The 20,798-nt window shown below is 44.6% G+C and overlaps 1 protein-coding gene across 2 annotated transcripts in view; it reads right to left on the reverse strand.

Moving 5' to 3' along the window:
* Positions 1 to 20,798, reverse strand: part of ATP13A2 (ATPase cation transporting 13A2) — a 199,552-nt gene that overhangs the window by 14,963 nt on the left and 163,791 nt on the right. The gene's annotated exons all lie outside the window — the stretch shown is intronic.

The following is a 20,798-nucleotide window of genomic DNA, read 5'->3' on the forward strand; positions in this document are numbered from 1 at the left end:
TACACAGCATCTCAGCAAGGAAACGAGGTCCACTGCACACGTGACTGATTTTCAGGGAACTCAAAACACGAAAGTCGAGGTTTAATAAATATTCACCTTGTTTCAGTTTCTAGCATCCAGCACAAGACTCCTTAGAGGAACATCACACAAGGTTCACGCTGGGTCACAGCAATGGAGCATCGAGCCCTGCATTTTGTCTCCACTGGAAGTGCTCAGATTCTAATAGGGAAATCCTTCACTGATGCTCTCTCCAAGAGACGAAAATGTTGATCCTCAAGTCTACCTAGCTAATAATTTTAATAGACTTATCCAAAGCAAGCTAAGGGTATCTAATACCATAGGCGAATCCTCAAACCAGCACACCCCACCCCCAGGTTGGCTCAAGGCCCTCCCCCCCAAGCCCCTCAGATCTAGCATCTCCTACTCCTCCCCCGTGGTGTACAGCATCACTCCCCTTTCCTATTCACCATGTTATCCATCATCTCCCCATTCAGCCCCTACCTCTGTGGCGACACCAGCATTTCAGTCAGGTTGTTGAAACAATTCTTACTGCACCTGGTGTAGGGCCTTGAGCTTCTGTGCATGCTCAAGGCTTGCTGTGTCCTGTCCCTTCTGGAACGGGAAGTTTGGAGGAGGCAGATGCTCAAGGCCTCCTGTTGGGCATGACCACTGTTGCATCTGTAACCTGACTGACATTGCAAGGCCACTGTGGATGTGGTAAGGAAGGAAAGGGAAACTGCTGAACACCTTGGGAGTAGGATGAGGATATGCTGAACACAGACAGGTTGATTGCTGTGATTATGACGCCCCAGGCCGATGCCTAGTCCACCTACTTGTCCAAATCATGTTTTCTCTTGCCTTTTGTTATCTCCTCTCCTTGGTTTCTCTCCTCCCATTTTTATTGTGGGAGAGAGGTGCTTTTTTTGTTTGGTTAAGGTACTTGTTTTTCCTGGTTGTTTAGGATGGATTGCCCTATTGCCTGTTTTAGGATGACTCTCGAAGTCTTAATGTTCTTTGACTGTTGGGTAAAAAAGTTTTAAATAAATTCTAAAATAAAATTTAAAAAATCTATCCAATTCTTTTCCATGACTCCATTTCTGGCAACCAGTTATTCAGCTTCTGTTGACTGACAAATTTCTTAAATTTCTTTCACATTTCATACCAGTTAGCTTAATGGAATGTTCTCCGAGCCTTAGTACCAGCTGGAAGGTTAAACAACTGTTCCCAATTTACCAGTTGCATTACACTTCTATCACACCTCATCTTCGATGAAGAACCCTATCCTGTTGAACGTTTCTTGCAATCCATTTCATCATTAAATAAGACAAGGCAGGCACAACGGCACCGAGAAAGAACACGTGGGATTTTAGCTGAGAATGAACAGTGACGGAGCAGGAAGATCATGTGTTTTGGATGAGAGCTTGTTCAAGAGGTAGCAAAGGTGTGGCGATGGGAATTTGCTAGTCTACTCCAAGTAAGTGCAAAAGACAATGAGGAACAATAAAACGCTGAAGACAAGCTGTTCAAATCATGAACCCTGCCTGACAGGGAACCAGATATGACATTCCTGTCTTACATAGCACAGGACAAGGTTGTACTTTCTATAGGTAAAGAGTCAGATGTTCCCGAGTACTGACACATGGGAAAGGCAGATTCTGCTCTCCATGAGATATTCACTTACATGTATAATTATTTCTTATGCTTTTTCTCACCCAGAACCTTGCACTTTCCCTGCATTAGAAGAACTTTAATTTTGCTATAGTCACAGCACAGTACAGGGTACAGATAGATATAAGGCATACAGTCCATCCAGAGGCTGCCAAACTCCCCTGCACCCTGCTGCCTAATTTCCCAAGATGTTCTGGATCCAAACCTCTAACAGGGAACCTTCACACCAAACTCATATGAAAGCCCAGTCCAACCTCCTTGCCTAGACCCCATTACTACCACACTCATACGAAGGTCTCAGACACCAGAAGTGAATGTCTGGTCACAGGGCTGTCCTTTTTATTCCCACTGAGACCCTTGCAGTGACAGCTCAAGTTTTGGATCCAGTCCTGCTATAATGTAATAACTACTAGATACAGGAGGAATGTTATTAATTTAAAATCAGCTCGCTAGGAAAAATTCTCCAAGGCAAAGTCATCAGTCTAAGTAAGAGCGTATGGAATTCAACAAGTCCCTGAACCTACACAGTCACACTGTTATTTTCTTTTGAAATATAATCGTTTGCTCAGGCTATGGGAAAAATTACAGATAGGAGTTTGTCAAGAGGTATTTCTGTTCTTTAAAGTGGAAATGGTTTTAATCCTGCTGGTGAAGAAAATGAAAAATTAAAGTCTCCTGTTCACTTGCTAAAGAGGGAACAGTCCAAGAACCTCTTATAATCAAGAACACCAGTTTCTTGTGATTCCATAAATATAGCAGTAGCCTTCGAATCTGCCTTCTTCTGCGGATAAAGTGGTATGCTACATATGAACATAAGAGTAACCATACTGGGTCAGACCAATGGTCCATCTAGCCCAGTATCCTGTTTCCAACAGTGGCCAATCCAGGTCACAAGTGCCTGTCAGAAACCCAATGAGTTAGCAAAATTCTATGCAGAACCTCAAAGAGTAGGCAATATTCCATGTTACCAATCCCCATGTTTATCTCAATAGCAAACTATGGACTTTTCCTCCAGGAACTTTCCAAACTTGTTTTAAACCCAGATACACTAACCACCGTTACCACATCCTCCGGGAAAGAGTTCCAGAGCTTAACTGTTTGTTGAGTGAAAAAATATTTCCTCCTATTTGTTTAAAAGTATTTCCATGTAATTTCATCGTGTCCTCTAGTCTTTGTACTTTTGGAATGAGCAAAAAAAAAATTGATTCATTTCTACCCATTCTACACCACTCAGGATTTTGTAGACCTCAATCATATCTCCCCCCCCTCAGCTGTCTCTTTTCCAAGCTGAAGAGCCCTAGCCTCTTTAGCTTTATCATTTTGGTCGCTCTTCTTTGAACCTTTTCTAATTTCACTATATCTTTTTTGAGATACGGTGACCAGTACTGAATGCAATACTCAAGGTGAGGATGATGAAAATGATGAAGGGGATAGGACGATTTCCCTATGAGGAAAGGCTAAATATTTGAAAGATGTGAGAATACAACTATCCAGGCCAATAGAATTAGATGAAAAAAAACCAATAGGCTATTGCTAACCTTGCAACAGCAAAGCACAAGCAATTTATTGGATTTACCAATAAATTCTGTAAAATATTTGGGAAATACTTACACCTTTGTTGTTGAGGGTATTTATGTTTATTTATTTATGTGTTACATTTGTATCCCACATTTTCCCACCTATTTGCAGGCTCAATGTGGCTTACATAGTACCGTAAAGGCATTCGTAGATTGCGGTGTGAACAAATACAATGTGATGTTGTGGTAAGATGAAGTTTATATGGCAGAGCCACAGTAAGAATTGTAGAGCGGAAGAGTAATGTTCATTACGTGCTTTAGTTTTCTTGTGTAGCCAAGGTCAGGCATTTAAGTTGGATCAGGAGGGTATACCTTTTTAAACAGGGTGGTTTTTAGTATTTTCCGGAAGTTTAGGTGGTCGTATGTCATTTTCAAGGCTTTTGGTAGCGCATTCCACAGTTGTGTGCTTATGTAGGAAAAGCTGGATGCATAGGTAGATTTGTATTTAAGTCCTTTACAGCTTAGGTAGTGTAGATTTAGATATGTTCATGTTAAATCAGATGCGTTTCTGGTTGGTAAGTCGATTAAGTCTGTCATGTACCCAGGCGCTTCGCCGTAGATAATTTTGTGAACCATGGTGCAGATTTTGAAGGCAATGCGTTCTTTGATAGGGAACCAGTGTAATTTTTCACGGAGGTTTTGCACTTACAAATCACGTTTTTCCAAATATAAGCCTAGCTGCCGTGTTTTCAGTGGTCTGAAGCTTCTTTAAGGTTTGTTCTTTGCATCCTGCATAGATTCCATTGCAGTAATCTAGGTGGCTTATTACCATTGATTGTATCAGGTTGCGAAATGTTTCCCTCGGGAAGAATTGTTTCATGCATTTGAGTTTCCACATTGAGTGGAACATTTTCATTGTAGTAGATTTTACTTGGCTCTCCAGTGTTAGGTTACGGTCCATTATAACGCCGAGGATTTTCAGGATGTCTGAGATAGGGAGGGTGTAATCTGGGGTGTCGATACTTGTGGGGTTGTCCGTGCTGAGTTGGGATGAGAGGATAAGACTATGAGGCTCATTTTCAAAGCACTTAGCCTCCCAAAGTTCCATAGAAACCTATGGAACTTAGCCTCCCAAAGTGCTTTGAAAATATGCCTCAATGTGTTTTTTTCTTTATTGAGTTTTAGTTGAAATGCATGTCCATGATGTTCAAGCTTAGCTTGATTTAATTGGTGATTTCTGTCAGTTTGGTTTTGTAAGGAATGTATATTATGACATACTACTACTACTACTACTATTTAGCATTTCTATAGTGCTACAAGGCATACGCAGCGCTGCACAAACATAGACGAAAGACAGTCCCTTCTCTCTCAGCTCTGGTCCCGCCCTTGAGGAAACAGAAAATGAGAGCAGGACCAGAGCTGAGAGAGAAGGGAAGGCTGAAGCGCCGAGCCTGCTCGCCTTTTACTGCTGCCGCCGGGACCCCGAGGTAAGATGAGTTTCAAATTCTGGACGGCATGCAGGAAGGCAAGGGCGGAGGACCGTTGTGGGAGAAGAGGTCAGGCTGGGGTTGGGACTGGCACTTAGAGGAGAGGGGGGGCCTGGAACTCGGAGGAGAGGGAGAGGGGCCTGGAACTTGGAGGAGAGGGGGGCTGAAAAGGGGCAGGCAGTGTTTGGGGCAAGTTACTGGACATGGAAGGGAGAGGAGGGAGGAGAAATCGTTGGACATGGAAGAGAGGGCAGAGGAGAGATGAGACTTGTTGGACATGGATGGAGGGAGGGAAGAGCAGGGGAGAGAGGAGAATTTGCTGTACATGGAGGAGAGGAGGGAAGGGCAGGGGAGAGAAGAGAATTTGCTGGACATGGATGAGAGGGGATGGCAGGGGAGAGAGGAGAATTGCTAGATATGAATGGAGGGAGGAGAGGGCAGGGGAGAGAGGAGAATTGCTAGATATGAATGGAGAGAGGAGGGGGAGAGGGGGAAGGGGGGAATGCACCATCTGTAAAAAAAAATATTTTTCAACACCCCCAATCATTTTGAAACGTTGGCTCCTATGGTACTAGGCACGGCAGTGCACTCATTATCCTGTTATCAGTGAATGCAGAAAAATAACATTCGATAGGGTGCATTGGCCTTTTATGTTCTCAATACTGGAAAGATTGGGACTCTCAGGTAGTTATGTAAAGTACATACATCTCTTCTACACAAAGCCGATGGCCTGTCTGACAATTAATGGCTTGCAAACAGAATCCTTTCAGCTCCATCGAAGAACCTGACAGGGATGTGCATTGTCTCTATAGAAACATTAGCACAAGCTATTAGGGCTTATCATGGGGTTAGAGGTATATGGGTAGGAAAAGATGACCACAAAATAACGACATCTTGCTAACCCTAACAGAACCTACAGAACCACTGCCACAAACAATTCAACTTCTGCTAGACTATGGTCAAGTATCAGGCATTAAAGTTAACATGACCAAATCAGAGATTCTAAATATCACGACCAAGGACTCTGAAGTAGCTCTATTAAGAAATCAGTTTCCCTTCTGCTGGGCCAGGAAATTCATTAAATACCTAGAGATCTTTTTCTTTGGCAGTGCAGGGCAGTAGAAAAATGCCATAGAAAGCTAAGTTTGACCTTTCTCATTATTTGTCACAATTGAAAATGTTTTAGCATTAATGAAAATAAATAATTGGGGAGTTTTATGACCAATGATAGAAGCCAGCACTGTGACTTGAGACACTGGTGTTTAATATCACATCAGTGCAGGAGCTGTCACTGGCGTCTGAGGTCTTTTCCCCCAATCTTATATAACAAAAAGCACCTCCAACGTTCTGAAGCTGACTCTGTGGCACTGTGGCAGTGTAGGGTTCATAAGTCTGTAGTTCAGCGTTTCATTGGCTCTCACTGTCCCCGCCCTCACGTCGAGGAAATGGAACGCTGCATAGTTGCCAAGCAAACAGTTGACGTCACAGGAACAAAGTTGACGTCACAGGAACAAAGAACCAATCGGACAGAACGGAACTTGGAGGAGGGAAGTGGAGTGGATTGAATCTCTAACAAACAATCATATACAGGGAGGTACGAACATCAGTGGAGGCAAATGCACAGAACGGAAGGGAAGACAAACATTTAATTACTTTGTCACTCACACACATACACACACACACACACACACACACATCACACACACATATACAGGGAGGTATGAACATCAGTGGAGACAAGTGCACGGAACGGAAGGGAAGACAAACATTTAATTACTTTGTCACTCACACACATACACACACACACACACACACACACACACACACACACACACACAGACATCACACACACATATACAGGGAGGTATGAACATCAGTGGAGACAAGTGCACGGAACGGAAGGGAAGACAAACATTTAATCACTTTGTCACTTACACACATAGACATCACACACACATACACACACACACACACACACACACTCAATCACTCTGTGTATCTCTCAGTGGAGGCAAGGGCACAGAACGGAAGGGAAGACAAACATTTAATCACTTTGTCACTCACACATACATACATACATACATACACACACACACACACACACACACAGACATCACACACACGCAATCACTCTGTGTATCTCTCAGTGGAGGCAAGTGCACAGAACGGAAGGGAAGACAAACATTTAATCACTTTGTCACTCACACATACATACACACACACACACACACACACACAGACATCACACACACGCAATCACTCTGTGTATCTCTCTCTTACACTGTCTGTAAAACACGCGGTCACTCTGTCTCTCACATGGGCAACTGTATGTTGCATTCTCAGGAGTAAGGAGCTCTTCTGATGTGATTGTTAAACTGATTGAAGGGCCTGAACAAGGAAAACTTTTACCACATTGTAACACAGTTTACACAAAAAATATTGTATATAAAGAAATCTTACACACGTAAACAACAATTATATTCAGAATACAACCGTGGAAACATTAATGGCAGGAACTCATTACATTGCTAGCGCCTGATTCATTGCGTTAAGGAACGGGCCTTTTTTACTAGTTTTTTCATATTGTGTTGATTACAGAGAACACGTGTCTCACTGTATTTTGGACTGTTTATCATTTGTAAGGGAGTTTCCAGTGGGTTGTGATATACATGGAGGAAATGCTCACCCAGACTACGCAGGAATATACTGTGTCAACAAAAACTTAGAGGGGGGATGGGTGTACATGACTTTGGACTTTATTATTCAGCAGTACAATTAAGAATAGCAGTGGATTGGCTCAAAGACTCAGATAAGCTATAGATGCATATCGAACGCATTGGGTAGGAGACATACCATTTTAGGTCATCCTATGGCTCCCAAAATCAGAGACTAAGAAACTATTAAAAAGAATGCCAAAAAGTATTGGACTTCCCTTATTGACATGAAAGTTTCTTCCCAGAGAGAACACTTTGCGCAGACTTCTATTTGTTATACATTTGGTTTTCAACCAGGAGAGACGGATCTCACATATACACTCTGGGCAGACCTACTACTACTACTACTACTTAGCATTTCTATAGCGCTACTAGGGTTACGCAGCGCTGTACAAGTTAAAACATGGGGAAGGACCGTCCCTGCTCAAGAGAGCTTACAATCTAAGGACTCCACCTTCTGGGATAACTCTGGGAAGATGGAAACTTTTGTCCTATGCAGGAGTATGAAGTTGAAAAACGGGACAAGTTTAAATATAGACAAATAACAGATTATATCCAACAGAGAGCATATGGTGTCCTAAGCCTTGAGGTAACGAACCTGGAGCGAGCAATAGAGGGAGAGAATGGAAAAGGCTATATCTCATGTCTGTAGACTGCTCCAATAGAGAAATATACTGGTAAATAGGAAGCTAATTTAAGCATTACACATACATAGAACTGGGGGGGGGGGGGGAATGATTCAAGTATTTCTTTAAAGTATTGACTGCAAGCAATCTAATTGAAAATAGTAATATGTAATTTATCTTTAAAATCAAGCACGGTACCAGAAGACTGGAGAATGACCAATGTACCACCAATTTTTTAACAGGGTTCAAGAGGTGATTTGGGAAACAATAGACCAGTGAGCCTGACGTCAGTGCTGGGCAAAATGAATGACTATTATAAAGCATATACATAAGCATGGATTTAATCAAGCCAACATGGATTTAATCAAGAGACATCTTGCCTCACCGATCTACTACATTTCTTTGAAGGGGTGAACAAACATGTGGATAAATGTGAGTCAGTCAGTATTGTGTATCTGGATTCTCAAAAGGCATTTGACAAAGTACCTCATGAAAGACTCCTGAGAAAATTAGAAAGTCATGTGATATGAGGTAATGTCCTGTTGTGGATTAACAACTGGTTAAAAGATAGAGAAAAAATAGAGTAGGGTTCAACAGTCAGTATTCTCAATAGAGAAGAGTAGACAGTAGGGTTCCCTCCCCAGGGATCTGTACTGGGACTGCTGCTTTTTTACATATTTACAAATGATCTAGAGATGGGAATAACTAGTGAAGTAATTAAATTTGCTGATGACACAAAGTTATTCAAAGTTGTTAAATCACAAGAGGAACTTACGACACTGGGCATCCAAATGGCATATGATGTTTAATATGAGCAAGTACAAAATGATTTATGTGGGAAAGAGGAACCCAAACTATAGATACGTGATGCAAGGTTCCACATTAGGAGTCACCACCCAGGAAAAGGATCTAGGTGTTATCTAGTCTGCAGTCGTGGCTAAGAAAACAAATAGATTGTTAGGAATTATTAGGAAAGGAATGGAAAACAAAAATGAGGATATTACAATGCCTTTGTATCACTCCATGGTGTGACCGCACCTTGAATACTGTGTGCAATTCTAGTCACTGATTTGCAAAAGATATATATAACGGAATTAGAAAAGGTATAGAGAAGGATGATGAAAATGATAAAGGGGATGGGACGATTTCCCTAGCAGGAAAGGCTAAAGCAGCTAGGGCTCTTCAGCTTGGAGAAGAGATGGCTGAGGGGAGATACGATACAGGTCTATAAAATACTGAGTGGAGTGGAACGGGTAGATGTGAATTGCTTGTTTACTCTTTCCAAAAATACAAGGACTAAGGTGCATGCAATAAAGCTACTAAGTAGTAAATTTAAAATAAACTGGAGAAAATATTTATTCACTGAACGTGTAATTAAACTCTGGAATTTGTTGACAGAGAATGTGGTAAAGTGAAGATACTTACCTGCAGCAGGTATTCTCAAAGGATGGCAGGCTTTATATTCTCAAAAGCAGGTGATGCCAAACCACGTCCCCTGGTCTGGCACTTATGAAAAGCATAAGCAGAGCTTTGTGGGGGCGTGAGACAAGCTCCATCACGCATGTGCGAATGCCTTCCTGCCTACTGTGAGAATGCGGTCTCCTCAGTTTTATACTACAGCAAAAAAAGTGAAAATAATAAAGGACACAACTCCAAGGGGAGGTGGGAGGGATTGTGAGAATATAAAGCCTACTGTCCTCGGAGAATACCTGCTACAGGTAAGTATCTTCGCTTTCTCCAAGGACAATCAGACTTATGTATTCTCAACAGCGGAGAATCCCTAGCATCCAGACTCACCAAAAACAACAAACATTGGTCAACTGGGCCTTGCAATGGCGAGGACATAACACAGATTAACCTGAAACTATATATAATCTGAATGAGAGTGCAGCCTGGAACAGAATAAAATGGACCTAGCAGGGTGGAGTTGGATTCTAGACCCCAAACAGATTCTGCAACACTGTCTGCCCGAACCGACTATCGAATTGTGTATACTGCTCAAGGCCGTAATGAGATGTGAATGTGTGGACTGAAAACCACGATGCAGCCTTGCAAATTTATTCAATGGAGGTTGACCTCAAGTGGGCTATTGACGCAGCCATGGCTCTGACATTATGAGCTGTGACATGACCCTCCAGGGTCAGCCTAGACTGGCATAAGTGAGGTAAATGCTGTCTGCCAGCCAATTAGAGATGGTGCGTTTCCCCGAAGGTGAGCCCAATCTTGTTGGGATCAACAGAAACAAAAAGTTGTACAGACCGTCTATGTGGCCTGGTCTGCTCCGTGTAGTAGGCCAATGCTCTCTTGCAATCCAAGGTGTGCAAGCTGCTTTCGCCAGGATGGGCATGAGGTCAGGGAAAGAATGTTGGCAAGACAATCGACTGGTTCAGATTGAACTTAGACAGCACCTTCAGCAGGAACTTAGGGTGAGTGCGGAGGACTACTCTGTTATGATGAAACTTAGTAGAAGGTGCATCCACCACTAAGGCCTGAAGCTCACTGACTCTACAAGCTGAAGTAACAGCCACCAAGAAAATGACCTTCCAGGTCAAGTACTTCAGGTGGCAGGAATTCAGTGGCTTAAAAGGAGCTTTCATCAGCTGGGTGAGAATGACATTGAGATCCCATGACATTGGTGGAGGTTTGACTGGTGGATTTGACAAAAGCAAACTTCTCATGAACTAGAGGCTGTCCAGAGATGATAAGCACTAAATGCGCTGAGGTGAACCCTTACGGAGTTGGTCTTGAGACCAAGACTCTGATAGGTGTAGAAGGTAGCCAAACAGGGTCTGTGTATGGCAAGTATGGGGATCTAGGGCCTTGCTCTCACACCAGATGGCAAACCTCCTCCAAAAATAACAGCTCCTAGTGGAGTCTTTTCTGGAAACCAGCAAGACCCGGGAGATACCCTTCGAAAGAACCAAAGAAGTGAATTCTAGGCTCTCAACATCCAAGCTGCGAGAGCTAGAGACTGGAGGTTGGGATGTAGAAGAGTGTCGCGTTCTCGAGGGCCTTGGCATTCTGTCAGGTCCTCGAGGCAGGACTGGAGTTCGTGAGCCCTTGGGCCACTGCCGAGGAGCGGCAGCGGCAGGCAAGACCACCTCGGGACTGGAAACACAGAAGAGCAGTACTGGAACTCTGGACTGGAGTAGTACAAGGCAGGCAACTAGAACAGATGAGACAGGAACAGCTTCACCTACACCTAGCCACCGTTCCTCCGGAGTTGAGCTCCGAAGTGCAGGCGGCCGGCAGGACTTGCAGGATAAGGCAGGAACTGAAGATCCAGAGGACCCACCCTGGGTCTGGGATACACGAGGGCGACAGGGCACGGAACTAGACTCAGACAGTGTGCTGCTGTACAGCCACTAGCAAGACCCAGGAGACAGACCAAGGAACACCAGGCTTACAGAAGCTAGCAGGAGCAAGGACTAGGGCAGCAACACACTAGGCAGAATGGGGATCCGGGAATACCCACAGGGTAAACCCTCTAGCTAGGTAGAGACAGGATACAGGAATAATCACCCAAGAAAACACACTAGCCAGACAGATACAGGATTCAGGATATACCCTCAGGATATACAAGCAGGGAAGGCACACAGGCTAGGCAAGGCAGGGTTCAGGGTAAAGAGAGCAAACCAGGAATAACAGGCCAAGGGTCTGAAGCCACAGCCGTTCCACACACTGACAAAAACAAAAATAATCCTCGATGAATCATACCACAAAGCTTTGAAGACATTTCTCTTCAACATAGCCTACAAAAACAATCCTTGATGAATCATACTACTCAGTACATCACCCAAACGCTCTAAAACACTTCGACACGACCTTACCCATTACCTTCTAATTAATTCCTCTTGTACTTCCAATTTATTACCGACTGTATCTAATACTATGTAATGATCATACCAAATTAACACCCTGTAAGCCACATTGAGCCTGCAAAAAGGTGGGATATTGTGGGGTACAAATGCAATAAATAAATAAACTCACAAAGGCTGAGGCTTCGCATACAGACAGAGAACTAACCCGGACAGAGGCTTCACCCCAACCCAGGGTAAGCCAGGAACAGAGGCTTCACCCCAACACAGGATAAGCCTGGAGCAGAGGCTTCACCCCAAACACAGGGTAAGCCAGGAACAGAGGCTTCACCCCAAACACAGGGTAAGCCAGGAAGGACCCACAGTCCACAGACAGAGGCTTCACCCCAACACAGGGTAAGCCAGGAAGGACTGCAGTCCACAGACAGACAGTGGCAGGGAAGACCCCCCACGGAAGGACAACAGAGACACAAACACAGAAAGAAGCTGGGCTGGAACCCAGAGAGAGGCTAAGCAGTAGTGCAGCAGACCCTTACTAACCTGACCTGGCCTAAGAGCATAACACTTATGCAAAAGGCCCTGACTGCAAGCACCGCACTTCCTTATGAAGGCTCTCACTGATGAGTCACCAGCAGTAGCACAGAAGCAGGAAGTACACTGACCCCAAAGAGAGGCTTGACACACATAGGAAGTGAGCCCACAGGAAAGACAAGCAGGAGCCATCTTGGAAGCTGGCACAGAGCCGGTGGCAGCCATCTTAGATGTTGGCTCCCTAGAGAGGCATAGCCCCCACAGGTGAGGTCCAGTGGAGCAATCAGCACAGAGACTAGATACAAGACAAACATAAACACAGACAGAAGCCAGCAGAGCTGCTGACCCCCAGAAAGAAGGTAAGGCTGAGGGTGGTCATGGCCACAGATGTGACAAAGAGACCCCTTGTTCTGCATGATGAGGGTCAGAAAACACTCCATGGTTCTTCAGAGAATAACTCCAGAAGAAGAGAGAACCACTCCATTAGATTGTAAACTCTTTGAGCAGGGACTGTCCTTCTATGTTAAATTGTACAGCGCTGCGTAACCCTAGTAGCGCTTTAGAAATGTTAAATAGTAGTAGTAGTAGTATATCTACCGTTACCAGGATGATGCAATTAGAATCATGGTTCCATGATCTTGCTTCAGTTTCAACAAAGTTTTCCCCACTAGAGGTATGGAAGGATGTGCATAAAGAAGACCTGTCCCCCAACTGAGGAGGAAGGCATCTGACGCTAATCTGTTGTGGGCCTGAAGCCTGGAACAGAACTGAGGGACCTTGTGGTTTATCTGAGTGGCAAAAAGATCCACCGAGTGGGTGCCCCATGCTCAGAAGATCTTGAGGGCTATGCCCATATTGAGAGACCACTCGTGTGGTTGCATTATCCTGCTCAGTCTGCCGGCCAGGGTATTATTCTTGCACTCCAGATAATTGGCTTGAAGGAACATGCTATGTTGGTGAGCCCAATGCCACATCTGGATGGCCTCATGACACAGAAGGCGTGATCTGGTGCCCCCCTGCTTGTTGGTGTAGTACATTGCAACCTGATTGTCTGTTCTACAATTTGATGAGAGAGCCAATGTCTGAAAGCCTTTAGAACATTCCAAATCACCAGGAGCACCAGGTGACTGATCTGAAGATTTGTTTCCTGGCATGTGAAGCCCATCTACATCAACCCCCCCATCCCAAGAGAGATGCATCTGTCGTCAGCACTGTGGAAGGCTCAAACCTTGGAAGTGAGTGCAACAAGAGTGTCCACTCTCGTCTCCAGAAGGTAGGCTTGAACTTTCTGTGTATCGAGCAGAACTCCTATGAACTCCAATCGTTGGACAGGGCGAAGATGGGACTTAGGGTAGTTTAAAATGAACCCTAGTAGCTCAAGCATCTGAATAGTCATCCTCATGGACACCTGAGCACCATCCAAAGAGGTGCTCTTTACCAGCCAATCATCGAAATATGGGAACACGTGGACTCTCAGTCAGCGTAGCGATGCAGCAACTACCACTAGACATTTGGTGAAGACTCTGGGAGCTAACGGGAGGCCAAAAGCCAACATGCAGTACAGGCAGTGATGTGTTCCCAGCTGAAACTGAAGGTCTGGGAACACATCACTGGAAGTATCAGGATGTGAGTATATGCATCCTTTAAATCCAGAGAGCATAGCCAATCCTTTTTCTGAATCATTGGTAGAAGGGTGACCAGGGAAACAATCCTGAACGTTTCTCTAGGAAGTACCTGGAATAGAATCCCAGCCCTTCCTCCCCTGGTGGAACAGGCTCGAGAGCATGGGACTTCAGAAGGGCAGAGAGTTCCTCTGCAAGTACCTGCCTGTGCTGAGAGCTGAACGAATGAGCTCTCAGTGGGCAATTTGGAGGTTTTAGCTACCAATTGAGTGGATATCTGAGATGGACTATTTGAAGAACCCACTGGTCAGAGGACATAAGGGGACACCTTTTGTGGAAAAACTTCAGCCTCCCGCCGACCAGCAAGTCTTTGCTTGGTGAGCAGTAAGGGCCTTTGGCACATGCTGTTGATGTGAACGAGCATGTTGGGGTTGAGCCTGAGCAGGCTGGCGAGCCGAGGGGTTGTACTTACACCTCTGATAGTAACAGGTACTCATCCTTGGTTTGCCAAAAATCCTCCTAGCTGAGGAGGTATATGCAGAAAGCACCTGGTGGGAGAGAGACGAGATGGTATCAGTATGTTTTTTGATTTGGTCTGTAACCTCAACCTTCTCTCCAAAAAGTTTACCCCCCCCCCCCCCCACCAGCATGGTGCATCTGCCAACCTCTGCTGAACAGAATGATCCAAGTCAGAAACATGCAGCCAGGAGAGTCTGCCCAGAGATCCTGGATGCCACATCTAAAGTTTTGTAAGTGCCCCTGGCAACTTGCGCACCGAGTTTCGCAAGTAGATGCTCATGATGGTCTGTTATGATTGAGTCACTAAATGCCTAGCCAGCCACCTGGGGTTACCCCGTGGTCACTTAGAGGGTCTATCCCCAGCACAGCTCAGGTCCTCCTGCATCTGCCACTTGTGCTCTACATTAGCACCCTCCTCCCACCGACTGGGCGAGTCTTCCGCTCTCATATTATCCCCAGTGATTTCTAGGTTACTAGGTCATACTCTCAGTGGTCCCCCAGTTCCCAGAAAGCACTCACAGACCCAACACACAAACCACCAGGATTCTTTATCAGTCCAGACAGGCAGAAGCAACAAACTAATAGTGTTTATTAACATAAAAATATTGAACATGAAACAAAAAAGTGCAATCAGCAAAACAATAACAGGTAACTGAAATATGGATCAAGTATAAAACTATCTAAACATTTGTTTACTTTCTAAAAAGTACCTGGTGTGATCAGGAAATATGCTGCTCACAGATTATCAAATATAACTGATCACAGGGCCTCAGCAATGATCTGTCTCTCTTTTCTCCCTGGCTAAGACTGGGGCAAAAGTCAGTAAAGTCCAAATGAAATTGAGCTCCTTGGCCAATCAGAGCCCAGAACAACAAGCTTTAAAAGTATACTGCTCACAATACCGTAGATCTCTTCCTCTGAGTGAAACTAAAGAGGGAGCACTCACTTTTCAATAACAGCTTTAACATAAAACATGCACCACCTGCTGGCCACTAGAAGATATACACTTCAGGAAATAAGGCAGTTTTACAGGCTTAAAAAAACCCACTGTTCTGCACAGATTGTATTCTGGAGATAAGCACTGAAGCCTGGTACTTCTTCCTCCCAAAAGAATCCAGGGTTCTAGCTTCTCTTCTTGGGGGCGCCGAGGCATAGTCCCTGGAACTCCTGGTTCTTTTCAGAGCGGATTCCACCACCATGGAATTGTGAAGCAACTGAGACTTATCACAACTAAGTGCCCGGTGGATTCGATACTGGGTATCAACCTTCTTTGTCATGACCAGGACCAACAGAGAGGACTCCCAGTTCCTAATGAGGACTTCCTGGATTACCTCATAGAGAGGGACAGTCACAGCCTCCCTAGGAGATGTGTAGTACAGGACCTCGAGCATATTGGCCCTGGGCTCGTCCTCCACTTCTGGAAATGGAATGGCCACAGCCATTTCCTTAAGAAGCGAATGAAAGGCTCTCCGGAGGAGACTCTCTCCTTTCAAGTGGAGGGGAGGGTTCAGAAGAAATTCCTTAGGAGTCGTCCAACGAAAAGTACCTTGGATCCTCCTCTGAATCCCATGAGCACTCCTCTTCGATTTCAGACAGTATCTCCTGTTTGGACTGTCGAGATTGAACCTGCCTCAACACGGCGGAACCATGTCCTTGAGAATGGCGTCAACAAGTTGGTTCCCACCTCGACTCCGCCGAAGCTTCTTCCGCCAATGTTCAGGGAGTGATGGCTTGTATGGCAGTTGACACCGGAACCGCATGCGGTATTGATGTCAGAGGCTGCACCGCAGGCCGAGGGCCAAGAGGGGTTGCAAAGATAGGCAGGGTAGGTGCAAGCTCCCCTGATGCTGATGCATATCGTTGCATTAGGCTATCTAGCAGCTCAGGGAGCAAGGTCTGGATGCACTCGAGGGCAGACACCAGGAAAAGCTCAGGCGTAGGTTGCAGAGCTGCCGGGGTCAAAACAGGTGCTAGGTCTTGGCTTCTGGGAGACCGATCCATCGGCACCTCCTTTATGGAAGGGAAGCGGTCCTCCTGACATGGATGCTTCTTGGGTGCCGAATCTTTTGACGCCCCGGAGCTCCGGGCACCATGCGTCGAGGGCGATTGATCACGATGCTTCTTGACCTTCGCCCGAAGTGTGTTACCAAGGCTCCTCAGTGCCGACGAGAACAACGTTGAATCCACATGATTATGAACAGCCTGGGGGCCTTGAGACATGTGGAGACCCACCATGCTTCAACTGGAATAGCCTAGTAGTTAGTGCAGCAGACTTTGATCCTGGGGAACTGGGTTTGATTCCCACTGCAGCTGCTTGTGACCTTGGGCAAGTCACTTAACCCTCCATTGCCCTCTTGGGACAGAGAAAGTACAGCGCTGTGTAGGTCTAGCAGTGCTATAGAAATGATTATTAGTAGTAGTCCCTGCTCCCAGTGTCTAAGGGTCTAGCAGCAGCCATGCTTACCAACACTCCCGATGCCGGTGCAACGCTTGGCGTCGATGCTGAGGAACCATACTTGGCTCCAAAACTCTTTTCTCATTGAGCCTCTCTGGAAACCTGGGTCCTCTTCTTCATGCGAGGACAGAGAACACAGTTAATGGGGCTATGGTTGGGCCCAAGACACCAAGAATGAGTGTCCTTCCCAGAGATCGTCCGATTGTACTGGGTACAGTGCTTAAAGCCACTGGGCACATTTGTGGACATGGAAGGAAAAACGAAAATTTTTCTCAGCTAAATTAAACAAAGTGATGGTGCCTGAAAAAGGGGCATGGCATGGCAAAAAACGAATGGAACAATCCCGGCTGAAGTCAAGGCCTAAAAGAGGCCAAATGATGACAAAAAATAAAGTAAACTTAAAACCGGGCAAAATAAGCTAAAAAATATAAGGGAAAGACAAAAAAATGGGGTTCCACAATTGGGAACACAATTTAATGATGAAAAAAATCACTGAAAGGCACAAAAAAGCTCTTTAGGATCACGCAATATGAGGTGACAGTAAAAAAAACATGCCCTCTCCTCACTGCGGTGGAAAAAGAACTGAGGAGACCACATTCTCAAGGTGGGCGGGAAGGCACTCGCACATGCAAGGTGGAGCGTGTCTCCACAAAGCTCTGCTTATGCTTTTCATACATCCTGGACCAGGTCAGCATCACCCACTTACTACTACTACTACTACTACTTAACATTTCTAGAGCGCTACTAGGGTTACGCAGCGCTGTACAAATTAACAATTAAGGACGGTCCCTGCTCGGAAGAGCTTACAATCTAAAGGACGAAATGTCAAGTTGGGGTAGATAAGTTTTCCTGAGAAGAGGTGAAGTGGTTAGGTGCCGAAGGCGATATTGAAGAGGTGGGCTTTGAGCATTGATTTGAAGATGGGTAGGGAGGGGGCACAGCGTATGGGCTCAGGGAGTTTGTTCCAGGCGTGTGGTGAGGCGAGACAGAAAGGGCGGAGCCTGGAGTTGGAGGTGGTGGAGAAGGGTACTGAAAGGAGGGATTTGTCTTGAGAGCGGAGGTTACGGGTAGGGACGTAAGGGGAGATGAGGGTAGAGAGGTACGGAGGGGCCGCAGATCGAGTGCATTTGTGAGAATACATAAGTTTGCTTCTCCTCTGAGAAAAGCAGTTAGCTTAGCAGGGTTTAAAAAAAGGTTTTCCTAAAAGAAAAGTCCATAAGCAGCATAAAATCTGTTTTACTGTTTTAGGATCTTGCCAGGTACTTGTAACCTGAATTGGCCTCTGTTGGAAAAAGGATACTGGGCTTGATGGACCTTTGGTCTTTCCCTTTATGGCAACACTTCTGTTCTTATTTAAATGTGCCAACCCCCATCCCAACAGGCACACTGTGCTATGCAGACATCAGTCATGTACAAGATCAGAAGTAATGTTTCTAGTATAGAAACATCTGGAAATGATCAAAACACACACACACACACACACATTCTGTCTCTACCTTCTGAAGTACCTTCCCATCCCCCAGTTTTTACAGCCTTCTTACAGCTAGAGAGAACAAAAGGCAATGAGAGAAGGAGGGGGGACTGAATGATTCCCACTGCTGCAAATGGCTCAATACAGCTGTTTGAAGAAAAGTTTTGCATTCCTACAACTGCTGATCTTGCAAAGTCTTTCCCGCTGTTTTCAGTTTGTGTCTCTTTGTGACCAAACAAGCGTCCTAACCAGTTTGAGCTCTAATGCTAATAAATACATTAGCCAATACTACATTAATTTTACTGGTGTGTTTCTACATATGTATGGACATATATATTTTATATATGTTCATACACACATGAATGTGTATATATAGGATAGACATTAAATACTCAGTAGACTAATGATCAGTTTTCCTTTAAAATAATGTAATAAAGAAATGTATTTCATTCCCAAACAGAGAGAAAGAGATAGATCTAACTATGGAACCTTATTTATAGCTCTTTGAATTTACTTCTACACAACTAAGAAAAAAAAAAAATCCAGACCAACAAGGTAAGAAGTCAAATGAACATGCAGAAATATTTTTCACCTAAAATACAGGATTTTAAACAATAAAATAAATTCAGAACAAGAATACTTGCAACTTTAAACATTGATTTTTTCCCCCCATGCAAATAGGAAGTTTCCTACATTAATTTTGTATAAATGCTTCTCTGGTCGGATTGGAAAATAACAGAAAAAGCCCTTCTGTGCTTACCCTCTCCCAAGTCTGTCTCTGCTCCTTAATACTTCTTCTGGTGGACTTTTTCCATCCTACTGTGGTTTTTTCTGAACTCTAGAATAGGACCCTACAGTTCCTACCTCCACCACTGCCACCTCCTTCTGGGTCCTAATGCACCACTACGTACAGAAACAAATAACAGTACCTTTGTGCCCAATCTGAAAACCAAAGTGCAGTCATTCATGATCAGAGTTAAGTTTTCCATTTCATGATCCTGCCTCCAGGTAGGAACTTACTCTGCCTGATCTCATAGTAGAGCAATCTTTGGTTAAAATTCAGTCCTACCACTGGCTCCCTTGATAAGAACATAAGAACTGTCATATTGGGTCAGTTCAAAGCAGTGGCGTAGCCACAGGTGGGCCTGGGCCCACTCACTTAGGGCTCAGGCCCATCCAACAGTAGCACATGGTAATGAAAATGCTGCTCTCCACAATACTGGCACCTTTGCATGCTCAGTTTTGAGCGTGTGCCTGCTGCAGTCTACCAAGGTGGAGACTGGAGAGAAGCATTTTCCCATCAGCTGAGATATTATTTTGGTGTGGGGGTGGGAGAGAGAACATTTGGTGCCCACCCACTTCTGCTGTCTGGCTACGCCCCTGGTTCAAAGGTCCATCAAGACCAGTGTCCCAGGTTCACCCACAAAGTGACAAGATTGCAATACCGCTTACCCCCAGGGATAAAGAGTGGCTTTCCTCGAGTCTACCAGGTAAATAATGATTTATCGACTTTTCTTACAGGAACACGTCAAACCTTTTTTTTTTTTTAAACTGAGCTACCTCAACTGCTTTTATCACATCCTCTGCAAATTAATTATGTGCTGGCTGAAAACAAGTTTCTCTAATTTGTTTTATATGTACTACTTCATAACCATGGTGTGCCCCATCTTTGTGCTTTTTGAAAGTTAACAACAGATCCATGTTAACCTGTTTCACTCATGATTTTATAAACTTCCATTATATCCCATCAGCCATCTCTTTCCAAACTGATCAGCCTACTACTACTACTACTACTAATTTCTATAGTGCTACTAGACATATACAACGCTGTACACATCATATGCAGGTACTTTCTCTGTCCCTAGAGGGCTCATAATCTAAGTTTTGGTACCTGGGGCAATGGAGGGTTAAGTGACTTGCCCAAGGTCACAAGGAGCTGCAGTGGGAATTGAACCCAGGTTGCCAGGCTCAAAGTCCGGCGCTGCACTAACCATTAGGCTAATCCTGATCCTCTGTAGCCTTTCCTTATATGTGAGTAGTTCCACCCCCTTATCATGTGGTCATCCTTCCTTTTCTAATGCCATTACATCCTTCTTGAGAGGCAGACCCCAGGATGAGTAGTCTAATGGTTAGTGCAGCAGGCTTTGATCCTGGTGACCTGTGACGTTGGGCATTTAATCCTTCATTTCACAAAAACGTACCAGCCCTCTAAGGACAGAGAAATTGTCTGCATATTATAGTGTAGGTCTAGTCCAGTAGTAACGCTATAGAAATGAGTAGTACCATGGAATATGATATTCTTAATTTTATTCTCTGTTCTTTTCCTAAGTCCTCAAAATGTTCAAAAACCACTTCAGACACTTATCGTTC

Source organism: Microcaecilia unicolor, chromosome 13 (genome assembly GCF_901765095.1).
Source record: "Microcaecilia unicolor chromosome 13, aMicUni1.1, whole genome shotgun sequence".
NCBI lineage: Eukaryota > Metazoa > Chordata > Amphibia > Gymnophiona > Siphonopidae > Microcaecilia > Microcaecilia unicolor.